This window comes from Lepeophtheirus salmonis, chromosome 9, assembly GCF_016086655.4.
Source record: "Lepeophtheirus salmonis chromosome 9, UVic_Lsal_1.4, whole genome shotgun sequence".
NCBI lineage: Eukaryota > Metazoa > Arthropoda > Copepoda > Siphonostomatoida > Caligidae > Lepeophtheirus > Lepeophtheirus salmonis.
The window spans coordinates 3672025-3689863 of NC_052139.2; the positions used below are offsets into that span (position 1 = coordinate 3672025).

Below are 17839 nucleotides of genomic sequence, written 5' to 3' on the forward strand. Positions count from 1 at the left end.
ATATCTAATCGGAATCAAAATTGTATTTCATTAACAAAGATGATCATTAGGGTTCATTAGACTATTTTGTTACCATTAAATGTTATTTAATTAGCGTGGCCATAAAGTGTAAATGGGCCCCCGTACTGTGTAACAAGTTTGGCATCAAATCTTTTGTTCCCATAATTTCTTATAGAAAGCCCATAGAAGATAATTGTCATCCTAGATTTTTCTCCCCTAAGTTTAATGAATATGTACAGGTTGTTCACTTATGCAGTTGATATTTTTTTGTAAGACAGCTTGTTCAAACTTGCACCAGTCTGACAAAAATTAGTTTCCCAAATTATTTGGAAAAGGGACGAAGCCATCCTGTGAATCCGGGGCGGGCAAGACATCATAAAAAATGTTTGAACTCTGGGAATCAGTGAGACGTTCATCTGCAAAGTTAGGAGGGAATTTAAGGCCTGTAAAGGTAATTTTGAGGCAACAGCAATGTGGACTGAGGTCGAAGTGACTGTGTCCTACAATTTTGTAGACTTCATCTTGCCAAACTTTTAGCCTCCAAACTCAATAGATCTGAATCCGATGGATTTTTTGTGTATGGCTTGATCGAGCGACAACCAACCAAATCCCCTCCAACACCAAAGCTAAACTTATAAGTGGTATCAAGAAGGAATTCCATGATTTGCCAAGGAACCAAGTGGAGAAGACCTGATCGCACTTTCGGCCTTGTATAGAGAGAGTAATTGATACTGGAGGTGATTAAATTGTACAAAATAAATCAAAAACCATCAAGCTTTCAGAATCTGTTTTTATTTTTTTGATCTGAAGACTGTTTGGAGAAAAAATAGTGTCTAAAAAAATTCTTTTCGCGGAATAGATAGCTTGTGCACCCTGTATATTTCTAAATGAATTCAGTAAATTCTGCCTTTCTTTTGTCGACACCTAATAACTCCAAGCAATACTGAGTATTCTTACAAGTGAATTGCTGGGAAATTAAGACATTTTATATTCATGTTTGATGCTTTCTACCTTTCTACTACGGCATGCCTCAATTTTTAAAGCTATGTAATATATATATTAAATTGGCTTTGAAGTCCATATTTATGAATTATATTTTCTTCTCTAGGATCGACCGGCCATCGAACTTACACACATTGAGCAGACAAAAATAATTTCTCCCGAACGGGTTGTCCATACGCAATAATATATATATACTTTATACACGCTTATAAATGAAGCCGTTTAATATGAGTATAATTAAAGAAAACAAAATCAAAATTTTCAGTAAATACGCTCGATGAATTTGGTTATTTCACTAATACGCCCAAGGATATATATATATATATATATATATACTATATGAAGTTTAGAAAACATTATTATCTTTTTTGTTATAGATGTCAATATAGAGAAGGAGAGAAGTGCTACTAATTGACTACCCTTAAGCGTATATTGAAATTCCAATAATTGGATTCCAGGAACAAAAGTCAGAAATGTATTTTCTTAGAGTCCACTTAGAAAGTAAAAGAGATCCTACAACTAATTCTACTTTCACAACTTTCCATTAAGCTGTCAATTATTTCTTGACTTTTATGTTTTATGATCATTTACAAAGGTACTTTATCACTCAGCCCATAGTACCAGAGCCACCAACCCGGACGAAAGTTTAGATATACGAGACGTAACGAGGAAAAAATGTAGATTCGTATGAAGGATTTGGAGGAAGTTTAAGTGATTTTTTTTTTAAATTAATGGAAGATGAAAAAATATTCAAAAATATATTCAACACATTCCAGATATAAGCAAATATTATGTATTTTTTGCTTTATTTCAATGTTTTATAAGAAGTGTCACAATCATTCAATTTAACCCAAGTTTGCCCTGTTCTGTTTGATAACTTGTTACCAGCGAGAATCCAACTTTGTAATGCCCTTTTCGTAGAAGCCCTTGTCCCTATTGGCCAAAAACTCGGACAACCAATTTTCACAGTTGTTATAATTTATACAATTTAGCACATCTTTGCTAAGTGAGGACTTCTGGTACCATAGATCATTTATCGATTATTATTATCGTTTTAATTTGGTTCTGCCTACTGTATCTGGGCCATATTATATTTTACTATATAGCACCACCATTCACTACGTATGACATCTTTAAATAATAATAAATGACCTAATCAAAACTTTTTGTTAATAATTTATAATTAGAAAATAATAAAAGTATGGACTTTTTTAATCATATGTTCATGCAATGCCGATCAAACAGCTTAAAAACATCTCAATTTTGGAATTTTTGTCCCTTGAGGAGTTTTCCATGTGATCCCTTGTCAGCAAATATGTCCTCTCTCAAAGTTACCATATTTTATATGACATTTGTTCCGGCCGTTCACTTCAATTTACACAAGTCACATTCCTGGTTATAACATGCGTCCTACATTTTTAGAAGTCAATCAAACCATTATAGAATCTGTTGAGTATTTATAAGCGAAATATGTCATGAATGTAATTGTATGATGACAAAAGTTATAATAGCATAAAAAACTCATTTTTCTTATTCTGTTGAATTATTTATTCGGTCCAGTCCCGCTTTAGGATCAGTCCTTGAGACTGGACCTTATCACCGTCAGTAATAGAACTGATGGAGAAAAAAAAGTTGATTGCTTTCATCAAGGACCGAACTAATTAAGTTTTAAGACCAATATACAGGACTGAACTGAACCTGAATGCAATCTTCAGTCGTTAATAAGGATTGGAACAACACTAGGTGTAACATTAGATATGATTACATCCATATGTTAAGAATAGCAATATTTTATATAAAAATATATTAAGGAAAAAAATATTCAATTTCCCCGCATATTTGAGAAATAATCAAGTTACTATAAATTGAAGTGGGTCAAATAAAATACACAATTGCTTTTGTGGGTATATGCTAAGAGAAAATTACATTTATTTTTAAGTAGAATGCAAACAAGATATTTCTATGTACATAAAATATATACCTTACCTAATATATAATGCAAATAATATACAGGGGGTTTAATCAATTTTAAGGTTCCATAATTCGCACGAAATTTTTCAGGCCTTAATAAGTCAATTTGCATTATGAAGGGCTTAACTCAATTCCAGATCAAGTCCGATAAAATATATGAAAAAGGATGAACTAAAGACTCCTACATTCAGTCATCCATTTAGAAAGGGGATTGAAGCTCTTAACAATGAAGGAACAACTCCATCGTAAATTCATCAGACCCTAGGTTACTCCATAAGACTGAATACCACTGAATATACGAACCAAAGTCTTTGTAAGAATGGTAGCTGCGATAAAACACCAAGAAGTAGCCGGCCAAGGTCAGTAAGGATCCGGAGGAACATCGAAAAGGTTCCATGAAAAATGTATCTTAACCTTAAACGATAGACGTCGAAAATGGCGTCAGAAACCGCAATTTGACCACCATCAATGCAAAGGTTGATCTAGAAACGTTTTAAACTACGTTAGGGTCAGTAACTTACAGAGACTATACGAGCGAAAATAATGTAAAAGTCAGAGAAATTTTTGGAAACTTGTACACGCGGAAGCTCTGCATTGTCTTTTCTGACTGAAAAAATGGGATATTAATAAAAAATTTAACTGCTAAAATGATTAAATTTGAGCAGTTAAACTTCCCAACAAATCTATTTGAATGGAAAAAGTGATCCCTTGTTGAGTTAACAGTGGATTTTTGATGGTCTGGACAGGAGTTTCACGCTCTGAAATAAGTTTCCTTTGGTTTTTCAACCAGAGGGATTTCGTATACAGCAGGAAGAATATATCTCCCAATTTTTGGAGCCTGTTGTCGTCCTTCTTTGGTTTAATGAACATTCCTGAGAAAACAGTAAAACCGTTTCCAGGAAGATGAAGATAAAAATCTCAGGAATGGCTAAAAGAAATAATTCAATTTTGAGAAAAATATATATGGTCTCCTTTGAGTCAACTCTCTCTCATTATTTTTATAGGTATATTAAGACTTAAATATTTTTGTTGTTGCTGTTCTTTTAATTGGTCACATGGATTTGCATTGATTTAGTATAAGTAAACATTATACTTAGTATAGAAATTACTCCATCTGACTTTAGAATTGTCTCTGAAGTCCAAATTCATTAAGTATATTTCCTTCTCTAGGAATGACCAGGAAGTGAGCCTACGTACACAGAAGAGTTGTCCATTGAGCTAAGTCGATTCATGTCAAAAGTTATGACTCATTCCTATCAGAATTGGGTATCAATCTGCAATTTCATCGAAGAATTATGGCTGGAACTTTTGGAAAACTACATACGTAGAGCATGCAACTCTTCTACTCTTGTTTATTGAATAAATAGTGTATCAAAAATAAACTCAGATATAAAGTTTTTATTGTTTTCTAAATAGGGGGAGGGGGTAGTAAATAAATAATCCATTATTTATCGAATAGATGGCATTATCAATCTGTACTTTGTGTTGTATAAGTTACGCTGGATGGCGTTAGAAAGGTATTATTTGATGCTGAAAAAACTTTTAAGATGGTTTTGTAATGATTTGACTACGATATTTTCGACTGCACACCAAGGATGAACATCAGCAAAGAGAAAATACGCTGTATTTTACATTTTTTTTCTTAGAAACGAGGCAAAAATGCAAGCCGGGCGGCTGAAAATGTGAAGTGTTTATGGTCCTGATATTATAAGAGCCAGTCACGTCCATTTTTGGTTTTTTCGATTCAATTTCGGTAAATTTTGAAGTCAAAGACGCAAGGGCAATCATCAAAAATATGGGGGAAATAATGGAAATCGTCGAATCCAGCCCCTGTGTAAGCACAAGTGAAGGAACGATTTCAAAAAAATCCCAATCCCGATGCTTTAATATTTGAAATAATAGTTAAAAAAATATCATTTTGCTATAAATTTCTAAGAATTACAATTGATCAAATAAATTGCCTTCCTTTATCAATAATATTTACATTAAATAAAGTAAGGTCATTCCTATGTCCGGCGATCTTTTTTCCAAAGCAAATTTTCCCGGGCGAGTAATCCCACAACAAACTTTCCGAAGACAGATTTTGCAAAGGTGGACTTTCCTAAGATAAATCCACAAAACTTATTCCCCTAACATTTGTTTCTTCTCAGTTTTAGAGCATTTTTTATCATAAATTATTTTATTACAATATTTAAAACTCATGTAACAAATTCACATAGTCGTTTTTTATATATTTAGTAATTTTATTTCATAACTTAGAAAAGTAATAAATAGTTAAATACTAGTGGTAATACATAAGAATCAGTATTGCAGATTAAACATGCTGATTCCAATTAACCTCCCCATCACTAGTAAGAACTGTTTTGATAGCCACAGAGATAAACAGTATTGATTTTTTTTTTTAAATCCATTAAAAATAATGGATTGTTTTTTATATCAACTTATATAATTTTATCCCATTCATTATATTGTAAAATAATAGTTTTAAAACTTATGAATAGCCCTGTATATACAAATATAAATGTTTATCAACAGAACAAGTGATAGGATTGCATTAAAATACATTATATAATGTGGTTAAGTAATATGAAATATCTTAATACTTATCTACTTCTAGATAATGGTATTGGGGTTGGGCCTAGAAATCTTAAACCGGTCTAAGACCGTTATAATTTTTACTATCAAATCAGGTAAATTTTGAGTCTGGAGCAGCCTTGCACTAAAAATCAATCCCACAATAAAATGAAGTGTTTATTTTTGTTCTGTTTTTTGAAAAAGGAGACAAATATGTCAGACTAAGTTGACTTTTTCTCGGTAGAGACAAAAATAATAAAAATTCGCAGAGTTTTAATACTACTAGTAATGCAAATCGGTAGCATTTTTGACACGTTAAAAAAATCAACATGGTAACATTGACAATTTGAAGAATGTTTTGGAGGAGAGTAGCTTAGTTGTCATGACGTACCCTTAGACCAGCTATAAGGAGCTGTGCCGTGGGTAGAAGGCAATCAATAAGGAAATAGGCAAAAATTACAACGATGTCAATCCTCAATTCTAAACTGAGTCAAACAATGACTTATAATTACATCTACGAAACTCTCCTCTAGATTACTCTACGTCTACAATTTGCAAACAAATATGATTAATCCAGTTTCGTATATATCAATGATAGCGTGTATGCAGGGTTCGGCGAAAAAATCTTTACAATTTTAATCCAGAACTTTATGAATATGTTTTTTAGCAACCCTTGGTACACATGATGGCTTCCAGGCGCCCACAGAATGCATTGCACCCATTGAAGATGGGGTCCTCATACATTGCATTCCAGTGCTGGTTGACAGTGTCCATGGGGTTATTGATATTTGTGTGACGGACGGTGCAGACTTGGACTCAAAATCACCTAAAAAGTGAACTCCAATGGGCTGGTGAGTAGGAGAGCCACATTTCCTTTGTCCTCCAACCACTTCTGGGCTGCAATCTCCGTTGGTTTCTTGCCAGCGTCCGAAAGTGCGTTGACTGAAATTCCTTGGTCACGTTCATAGTGCATTTCGCCACACCCGTAGTGAAGAAAGTTCAATCCTCATGAAGTAAATAAAAATGATAACAGCTTAAGAGAAGTAAATTCACTCTTTCAGTTGCCAACTTTCCAAAAAAGAGCAAGCTAAAAAATGCAGCCGATTAGCATCACTAACTATTATTTAGGGAATTACTATATACTTGGCAAGCGTACACTTTTCTTTTTCTTTTTTTAGACCAACTTAAGGCTATATTTTCTATTGTTCTATCAATAGAATTTCTATGAAATAAAAGAGAAAATAGAATTATAACAGTCGTTTAATGAATGTCTTACGAAATTAAAATAACTTTAATTCCTTCTTTCATTTCATACTCGTAACTATTCATTCAACTCTTTGATGGTGAAAAAATAAGGAGAGAAATGGAATTACGTTACATGTTTATATTAACTAGAAATGTCAATATCACGGTTTCTTTTGAACAAACTTTTGAAATTAATGTTATGCAAAAAAGAACATATATATATATGTATATATATAAACTTCTCTTTACAACATTAAGACATATTTACGGGATGGACAAAACATTTCAATCACTTCGTATTTATAAAAATAGATTTTTTTTTTTTCAGTTATTAAGTATTCACAATTTTTACAACATAATTTAATTTTTTTTAATATTCACAACAACCACTGTCATTTTTTTTACAACATTAAGTCCAACTCTCTGACGTATACCACATTTTTACCCTAGTGACACGATTGAATAATCTCTACACTTTCGTTGGAGACATGCATGATCCCCGTATAATGGTCATAATAATTTTGAATAAACAATAGAGCTGCAAAAAAAAAAAAATAATGGATAATGGTACACGCTTACTCCTAATAAAAATATCAGTGGAGTTTTGTTATTTTGTTTTTCTTATGTTTAATTTACAACATAAAACAACTCACAATATCTTTTTAGACACAGTTTTATGCAAAGAATTGTAAAAAAAAAATGCTTTACCGATATGAAAAAAAAAGTAATCTGACGTCATGAATATAAATTATATCTTACAGAATTATGACGTTTGATTTTTAAGTGAGTTATGCTGCAGATTGCCTACTGAAATTTAACATTATTTTGCGTTTACGTTTATTCAATATTTTTTAAATGCTATAATGATTACTAAGGGAGTTAAAGGCCGAAATACGGGCAAGCCTTTTTATAAAAAGTACGGCGTGGTAGTTTGAAAGATTACAGTGCTCGAAGGTTAAAAGAAATATAAGGTTATGTTATTATATAATCGGGCTGGCTAGAATTTTCAATTTGATGTACCGTATAGACTGTTGGCAAGACGAACAGATTTTGACGTCATAGCGTATAACAGCGGTACTTTAACAGTAGCAGTAGAGGAAGGCAATATATAGCTACTCCTGGTAATAGTCATACTCCTTGACTTCGCTATTAAAAAGCGTGGTGGAAGTCAAATATCCGTCACAAAAGCGTTATGATATAACCTTATTTTTCTATTAACCTTGGCAGTGATATTATTTATAATTCCTTCCTATTTTGAACATTCTAGCGCATTAGCAGACAATGAGAACTCTATAGTTGTCTCTGTCTCTTACAATTTTTGACAACTTTCTCCAAGGCGTTGTTTTTACACTCATATGGACTTTGACCTCTTTCACACCTCTAACTTCGTATAACCTTTGAAAGAATATTACAAAAATAAGATACACAATGTTATATTAACTGTAATTCGCAGTCTGTAACAAAAGATGAAGAAAAAGGGGATACAATGAGTTAATTGTAACCCAATTCTTCCTAATTATTGGACATGTATTCATTTAATCAATAGTAGGGGATTGTTTAAAGCTTAATAAGAGGTAGTTGAAGTTCAAGCAACAATCAACATTTACACACGAATAAGTGACATTACTCAAAATAAACCTAATTACTTTATGTTAGTGATAGGATAACACCGTACGTATAATACATTTATTAACAAAGTATTATCAGGAGCGTTCGCATGATTAGATGTATAGATATAGATATATACAGGGTGTCCACGATAAATTGGAACTATCTTAAAATTCAACCTGCTTGATAAAAATGGAATTTGGAGTGTATTTGTTAATATGAAAAAGTTAGCCATGATATTAAACAATAAATTTATTCAACATGTCCTCCCTCAGTAGCCACCATCTTCTCCATCCTGCCCCTAAAGGATTTGCATGCCCTGATAACTTCTGCGGAATGGACAGCATTCCACTCCCTCGTAATGGAGCCCTTTAGGGCCGCGATGCTCTTGTGGCTGACCTTGCACACCTCCCTCTCTAACTACCCCTACAAGTAGTAATCACACAGATTGAGGTCGGGTAAGTTGGAGGGCCAGGTGTTACGATCCCAGAAAGTGATGTCGTGGGAGTTGAAGAGGTTAGTGGCCCTCATGACGAGTCTTGAGTCTTGTAGGAATATGAACTCCCTCCCAGCGGCCGTATCCTTCATCCATGGGATGACGAACTCCTCCATGACTTCGCAGTACCTTATCGCGTTAACCCTTTCCTTGGGATTGAAGAAGAAAGGAGGCATCACCTCTCCGGTGTACAGATGACACCCAGGGTCATCACGGAGGCCGGGAACTTTGTGGTGAAGACTGCAGGGACCTCTTCTCTCTTCTTAACAAGCCACCTGTCATTCTGGACGTTGTAACTTCTGTCGACAGTCCAGTTCTTCTCGTCGGAGAAGAAGATGATTCTTCCCCCATGGCTCTTCAGGTCATTGAGGAGACACTTACCGTTGGTGAGCCTGGTGGCCTTCATGGATGCCGTGAGGATATGTTGTTTGGTCATTCGGTATGACCTGTACCTGAGGTCCTCATTCACAGTCTTGGAGACCAGCTGCTTGCTCACTCCACGGTTCTTGGCCAACCTGGACAAGGAAGTCCCCGGCGAAGCCTTGATGGACTTCCAGAGGCCTTCAAGGAAGCGGGGAGTGCGGATTCGGTCACGTCTTATGTTGTGGGCCTTGTGGCAGACCTTCCCCTCAACCTCCCAGGCATTGAAGACCCGGTACACCGTGGTCTTGGCGTAGTTAAGAAGCTTGTAGATAGCAGAGGGCTTGTGTCCCACGCGAGCCAATTCGAGGATGGCATCTCTCCTTGCTTGTTTCATGAGAACTATTGTTTTTTGTCAAAACAGTTATGGTGGAAGTTATAGTGTATTGTTCACGCAAACTTTTATATTAGTACGATTTAGCCCCGAATATCCACATTATGGATCTGGATGAAGGTTAAAGTAGTTCCAATTTATCGTGGACACCCTGTATATATATTTTTTTTTTTTTGGGGCTTGGTTTTGGAGGTTTTTTGAAAAAAAAAATAATCTAAAAATTTGAAAAATTATTCTTTTGGAATTTTTATTTTTCAATATTACATTTTTTCGAAGAAAATTTCTAAAATCTATAGCTATTCTAAAACAAAATTACAAAAATTAAATTTTTTGATTTTTTTTTTGAAAATTCACCACAATTATAAAATATTAAAAGCTTTTCCGGATCTACAGAATAATTACTTTTACTTACATATCAATTATGTATCATTCTGTATTAAGAAACTATTAGCTATTTTATGGCTTTGTTTTGTTTATTTATTTACTGTCAAATTTTATAAAAGGAGCTTTTTGTAGAAAACTGTTTGATAACTAACATCATATATATCAATGTTTCAGGATGTTTTACTTTGTTTTAGGGAATTATTTTTAAACTAAAATATTCAATTAAATATATTCATTAGTGTTTAACTTCTTTAAATAAATAAAGTTATAAAAAAAAACATAACTTTTGATAGAAAATTTAATTTTTTGGGAAAATTAAAAAAATATCCAAAGCTGTTCAACAAAAATTAAATTCTCCGTAAAATTTAACATTTGTAATTTTTTTTCCAAATTCAAAAATCCAGAGCTATTCACCGAAAATTATATTTTTTTGGAAAATAATATGAAAAAATCAATTAAATTTCAAATTTTCTAGTGAAAAGCAAAAGATCCCTAATTTGGGGGGTGGGGGCTAAATTCCCTCAAGTCCACCCCCACGGGTGCCCCTGATTATGATAAGAGTTGTATAAAATATACGTACGTGCCACCTGAATTTAAAAATAAAAGAAACAGAAAATTCACGAGTTCCCTCTGACAATCAGAAGAATCTTTTGGAAGAGAGCAGCTTAGCTGTCATGACGTTTTAATAAATCAGCTGCAAGAGAGGAATTGAAATAAACACAAATCCCACTAGTGCATATTGCTAGGACGGACATACAGGTTAGAATTATATTTCGATCCTCAATTCTACTACTCTGAGTCAAGCAAGACTTAAACATTTAAGCCCCGAGCAAACCCTTATTTCTATTGAGTGGGTCTTTCATGATCACATGCAGCATAAGTATTGATTAGATATTCAGTCTTCAAGAATTAAATAATAGATGACAACAGCTTTGGAACTTAAAAAATCCTGTTCTGGTAAACAACTATTAAAAGCAAATATTTCATCTTTTATGCGCATAAAAGTGTTACAAATATATATATAAAAAGAAGCGAAACGACGTCACAAATACAAATCTTGCTTCACATATTTATACATTTAAGTTGATTGGGTGAGTTATTTGAATTGTCAATTAAATTTTATCATTATTTTAAGTGTACTTTTATTACAATATTTTCTTAAAGCTCGGACTATAACTGAAGAAGTTACAACCAAATAAACAACTAATGAAATTGTCTATGCATCCTAATTCTAATGAATAAATTTAAAGATTAGATAAATGAAATTGTGGGTTTTTTTTTCATGTTACGTTCAGTAGAAATGAAATATTTTTTAACGGAAAACAGTTCCCATTTTGACACATCGCAAACAGATTCCAATCCGTCACATTCCTACTACGAACAAGTATACATATTTTAACGTTGGCAAACCATCACATTCATTAAAAAAGAAGAGACATCTAAAAGATTGGGTCCCTTTTCAGAATGAATAAAAAGTAAAGAATATATAATCAATTAAATATTCACTCAATATTATCAATATATTAGGTTGGGGAAAAAGTAATTTCGTATTTACCGTCCTTTTCTTTAACTAAGTATATCTTGTTCAATAATGGACACATTGGATCATACGATAAAGTGATGTAAAGGGGTGAGTGTATACTACAGATATTTTGATAGTGCGTCGAGTATAATGGTCTCAAAGGAAGATATTCACCCTATTTTACATTTTGACTACCTGATAGGTAAAAAGGCATACAAAGCAACCAAGAAGATTTGCGATGTATACGACCCCGATACTCTCTTGGTTCGTGTTGCACAACAGTGGGTCGAGCGATTCCCCCACCCCCCATAGGAACTTTTCAGCCCAATTGTTACATAATTAGTATTTTTAATTAATATACTTGTTGTAATCAAATATGTAGGAAGGAAGATAGTATCCAATATCTCTCTTGACCCCCTTTAATAAGTAATAATTGTATGCATATTTATGTAAGGTCTAGATTTGTACATAGGTAAGGAGTTATTAACCATTTACGAATAAATGTATGTACATTTTAAATCAAGAGCTTCTCTAACTTAATTAACCGTCTCTACTCTAAGAGGGAAAGGAGACGTATGAATAATAAATGGTTCCTCCGTGAGCCTTACAAAATGAATATATTTTCAGGGGCCGTACAACTAGAGCTGCAGATTTGTCGAAGACAGTACCTTTTTTGATGGGGTCAGTCAGGAGTCGGAAAATTTGTATCCAATCAGACTCCGGCTACAAAAACTATTAGCCTGGTAAATAGTCGATGTTATCAGTGTAACGTTGCAATGAGAGGTTGTTTTTAATTGTTTGTCCTCGGTCACAAGTGCACAGAGACTTAGAAATGTATCAGCAATAGATAGTTTTTAATCCATTTCATTTGTTGTTAATCTTGTTAAATATCTTATATGTATTCCAAATATTTTCTTTACACCAGGCACAATTAATTACTGCATATAACTAATAACTACCTATAGCTATAAATTAAATATATATTTATAGTCTCCAGACTCAAAATACCCAATAGTAACTTATATAGGCTGTAAAATATATTCTTAAAAAAATTGTGTGTCAGAGTCGGTGAAATTCAAAATACTAAAGTCTGAGTTGGAGTCGGGCATTTTATGTACTGACTCCATAGCCACGCGTATAACTAGAGATGTCACTTCTTGGGACTTATTTCCAAGATCTGAGGATATTGACGTTACATTAGAGACTACTAGTATCAAAATATTGAAATTACTTTTATTTGATTATATTACTTAAATCTATAAACTTTTTAAATCACAATCTCTAAGAGTTTACTACTCATTTTATTGTTTTTAACTCGTTCAGAACTCGTCTTGGTTTCGTTTGATTTTAACTAAAGCTAAATAATATATTAGAAAGAACAGTTGAAAATGTACGCATAAAGCCTTAATAACGAAACTTGAACAAGGGAATGTTCAATATCAACGATACAAAGATAGGCTTAAAACTCATACGGAAAATATTATATACTTATCAGCAGATATTATTGAAAGTGAAGAAAAATTTAAAATAAATATAACTGATTCAAGTTGAGTGTCAAATTTAATTGATATTCTGTGAACTTTTAATGTTTTCTTAGGATCTCAAAGATGATTATTGCTATTTTTAGCGGGGAAATCTAAGGATATTATAAAATTCTGAGTGGCATTCCTGCGTACAACGGAAGAGGAGTACAGGGGTGGCTAATGGTTATATAGGTGGGGTGTCCATATTTTTTTTAGAGTCATGTGTCCAAATTAGTGTGGGGTTAGAGGATAAACATTTTGAAATTAGTCAAATTTAAGGTTCCATTTTGATTCTTGTTTATTATCCATAGAGATACATGGAAATCCATCGACGTCCTTTTGTTTTCCTTGTTTCCCACTTGAGTGACAGATCCTTAATGATGAAAATTGTCTGTATAATGGGCATGTTTGAAAAAAACGAAAATCAATGTGGTAATCCTGATAATTTGAAGAATGTTTGGGATGTGATCAGCGTCAATCAGCTGGCACAAGAGAGGAGAGGAAGAAGAAAATAAATAAGAACAATGACAAAAATTACTCCGATGTAGAAACTCAATTCTACTCTGAGAACTGACAATTATAACCGCAACAACAAATCCTCAAGATTACTCTCCATCTTTTATGAACATCAGCGAATGTTAAATCAAGTTTTGAATATAAAGGAAGTTTACTACTTAGAAATGAAATAATATCACCATGAAAACGTATTTTGCCCAGAGACTAAAACCCATACTACTGTTACCTAAGCCGTAAAACACAAAAATGACCATAAAAACTTACAACCTCGACAGGTTTGGCCTTTACAGGCTTTTTATAAATCATGTTTTAGGGTTTAACTATGTTGCAGCGCCATATTTCGATATGAAAGAACTATATAGATGAAAATCAAAGGAAATAACAAATTGATACAAACATTTCAGAATTTCAAAAATAAATAATTTATTCCTTTATCTTTATTGAAATTAATAAAAAAATGAAAAAAAGCATCGAGTAAAATGAAGGAACTTACTTAAAAGCTAATATCTTTTTTTATTTTTTATCATAAAAATTTAATAAAATAAGTTGGTTTGGTTGCGTGAACTATGATTACAATAATATTCCGGGGAAGGGGGGAATTGTTTATTTATTAGTTTATGACGAAACATTTAATTAATAATTTAGATGTAAGGGAATTAAAACAAGTTTACAGATGCTTCATATTCAAACAAAAACAAACAAAAATTATTTTTTTCTTCTCTAAACCTTATAATCTCCTTAAAAAAAAGTGTGTAAAGATATAACTTACATCCAGCCAGAATACTTCTTCAAATTTTACAGTCTTTTTATTGTGTTTTATATTAAGCAGAAGAGTTCAGAATTATTTAAATTTCTTACTGTTCCAGTCTGCAACGGCACGAAAAACCTACTCTAGTATAATTTAAATTAAGGATAAATACTCCCTATTATATATTAAATTAAGGATAAATAATCCCTATTATATATTAAATTAAGGATAAATAATCCCTATTATATATTAAATTAAGAAGACCAAGTGGTATATTTTTATATTCTGAAAATATATTTAACACCTTTAACCACCCCCGGACATTTTTATGCATTTGTGAAAAGTCTCCCAGACGCACAGGACATAATGTAAAAAGAGGACGGTTAAAATGGCCACCCAACAATTTGCAGCATAAAACTCTTATTTTTACAAATATAGCTATTTGTAGTGAGTGGAAATATTTGTAAAAAATGAAAATCAACATAGTAACCGGGACAACTTGAAGAATGCCTTGGAGGAGAGCTGCTTAGCTGTCATGAAGTTCCATTAGATCAATATATATCAGGTGTGGCGATGGAAGAGGAAATCAAGTAGAACATTGGCCAGAATTACTCAGATGTTGATCCTCAATTATACTCTGAGAACAACAACGACTTACATTTATAACTCCGAAACAAATCCTCAAGGTGACTTTCCGTCTGTTATGAGCACACACGAATATTTAATCAGGTTTTGAGTATAATATACCGGGTGCAGCGAAAAAATATTAACATTTTGCTTTTGCATCATATTTTTAGTAGCTGTGCCATCTCTTAGTTTAAAAATAATTATTTATTCTTTCAATGTAAACTTTATTACACAATCCAAATCAAATTGCACAGTTAAAGCACTGAATCTTAGATGTTAAGTCTATTTCGTTGGATGAGAGCCAAATTGGAGTCATTCAAATACCGGGTGCGTCGAAAAAGTATTTACACTTCGTTTTTGCTACATTAATTATTGAATGCACTAAAATGGTTCCGGTCAAATACTCAAAAAAAAAAAAACACTTTATCTTCTCAAATGTCTTAGAAGTTGAGAAAATGCACTCTGAACGACACAAAAGAATTTAAGTCCGTACACTTTTGGACACTGGCCAGAAACCAACAGAGATTGCCATGTTACCATGGGTCCAGACCAAATACCCGGATATGAACGTAGTGTTCCAGCAGGATGGTGCATCCAAAAAAGCCCAGAAGTTGTTGGAGGACAACTTGTCTTTCTGGCCAAAGAAAATTTTGCACCCCTTCTCACCAGATGCACACCAATTGGACTTCACTTTTTGGGTGCACGTTGAGTCCATGGCATGCACTTTGCGTCACCCAAATATCAACAATCTCAAGGACACAGTCAACCAGTACTGGGATCCCATGTCCGAGGACTACATCCACAATGGGTGCAAGGCCTTCCGGGTCGCCTGGAAGCCATCATTGCTGCCAAGGGGAGCTACATCTATGATTAGGGTAGCCAAGGCATCAGATTAGTTATTTTTATTTCATTGACATACCCCATTACAACTGATTGCTGAAATGCACCTTCATAAATTTCTAGATTGAAAGTGTTAAGAACTTTTAGCCGTACCCGGTAATGTAGTAGGAAAGGAAAGGAAGTTCAATAATCAGGAATTAAATAATAATGACAACACCTAAGGAAAATAAATTTCATTTTTTAGATTACCTATTAAAAAAAAACCAGACCAACTAAAAAATACACACGATTTACATTACTATTTATTGACCTCTACTTTCAAAAACGGTGCACAGAACCCGATCTTTGTGAGACACGTTCCATTATATAGAAAACCTTAACTCTTGCAATATTTTATTCTAGTAAACAATCTAAAGAATGATTTTTTTATTATCTTCTTAAGCTGTTGCCATTATGCTTTCATTCTTCATGAGATAAGTATCAATTTATCACTAGAAGGTGTCCTCATCAAAGACAAAAAGCAACACTGACGATCTGTATAATGGTATTTTTGTGAGAGCAACTCTTCCCCAATATCATTTTTATATCTACACCTAGACGTGTATACGCACGATATATGTAGTAATCTACCTATATAAGTCATTTTTTTAAATGTATTTCTTTAAAAGAACTTATTAATTTTTTTTTTAAATTACTTCATAAATAATCCTAAACATTCCCATTTTTTATTTCACTAATATTCCATGGGTGACCCATCCCCCTCCCCGTGACAACACACCAACAATAGTCCAATAGGTGTACATGAAATTAAAAAATAAGGACGCAATAGAAATGAAGCTTTTTTTATTTTTTAGGATCTACTTTTAAATCCTACTACAGCTTGTTACACGATATGGAAAATAATTAGAGCTTTAAAAAAGAAGAAAACAGGAAGCATAATTAGTTTTCTTCCTCCCAGAGTAATTATGAATTCAAATAATCCCAAGATGTTTTTAAAAAAAACAACACTAATGAATTGTTGTCTGTAAATAAGTCTAAAAACGTGATTTAAAAACTTACTAATTGGCGAATAAGTCAAACATGATTTGTTTTTTTTCTATTTAAAAAAACATTAAATACACTTAAGTATCCATTTATTTTATCAAGGCTAAAGAAAAAGTAAAAGTAATTTAGCATGAAAAATTTAAAAAAGTAAAATCATTTCAATGAGTGAATTGCATAAGCCAAATATTTTCTTTAATAAAATGTGGGAGTATCGAATTCAAAATATTGCATGAAATCAAAATGATCATCAATTCCAAAGTTGAAATTTTACCTCCAAGTAGAAATAGGACGGGTTAACTTATGGAACCCGGTCCCAAGTACTCGAGTACGGTATAAATAAACTTGTATTATCCCAAAAGATCCGAGACCCAAACCAGCTTCGGGTAAGCCGGGTACTCGCACTTTTTACGTATCTTAAAAAAGATCTGAGGGATTTTTTAGTCTTAAAAAGGTTATGGTTGTACTTAATCAAAGCTTTAAAAAAGATAAAATTGAAAGTCGCATCTCTATTTATCGAGACTATTGCTTGGAGCGATATATTCATAATTAGTTGCACCGCTCACAATTACTTTTATTGTGTTACTATACCTTTCCTTCGAAAAGAAAGCGAAAAAAACCCCAAAATCAGTTGGAAGTAAGAAAACTCTTCCCAAAAATGGAAATATTATTCAATAGTTGTTGAGAATTATCAAAAGCTTAAAATAAACTTATTCTAATTCAACCAATTAATGTTCAGTACATTGATTATAAGAAGGCTTGTTAGCGTTCCCCTGTTTTGGTGTTCCGTTCATTTTTTAATTCGTTCAGCGTTCCAATCATAAGGTAGTACTAGGCTTCTGGTTTACACACACTATTGTGTATACCTTAAATGAAGCTGTACAGTTTTTGAGGCATAAACAAACCGGATACTCCAAATGAGATTGCTGAATAGATTGAACGTAGAAAATCAAGAACAATTTCATGTGTATCAAGGGCGCCAAAGCTA

General features: G+C 32.9%; 1 protein-coding gene and 1 long non-coding RNA gene across 14 annotated transcripts in view; both read right to left on the reverse strand.

Moving 5' to 3' along the window:
• The window catches only part of GramD1B (GRAM domain containing 1B), a 63993-nt gene that overhangs the window by 36589 nt on the left and 9565 nt on the right, over nt 1-17839 (reverse strand). The window lies entirely within an intron of this gene.
• LOC121124657 (uncharacterized) lies at nt 15156-16027 on the reverse strand. Its single transcript, XR_005866362.2, has 2 exons — nt 15890-16027; nt 15156-15815 (listed from the first exon to the last, which is right to left on the reverse strand). It is a non-coding gene; the product is annotated as an uncharacterized lncRNA (long non-coding RNA).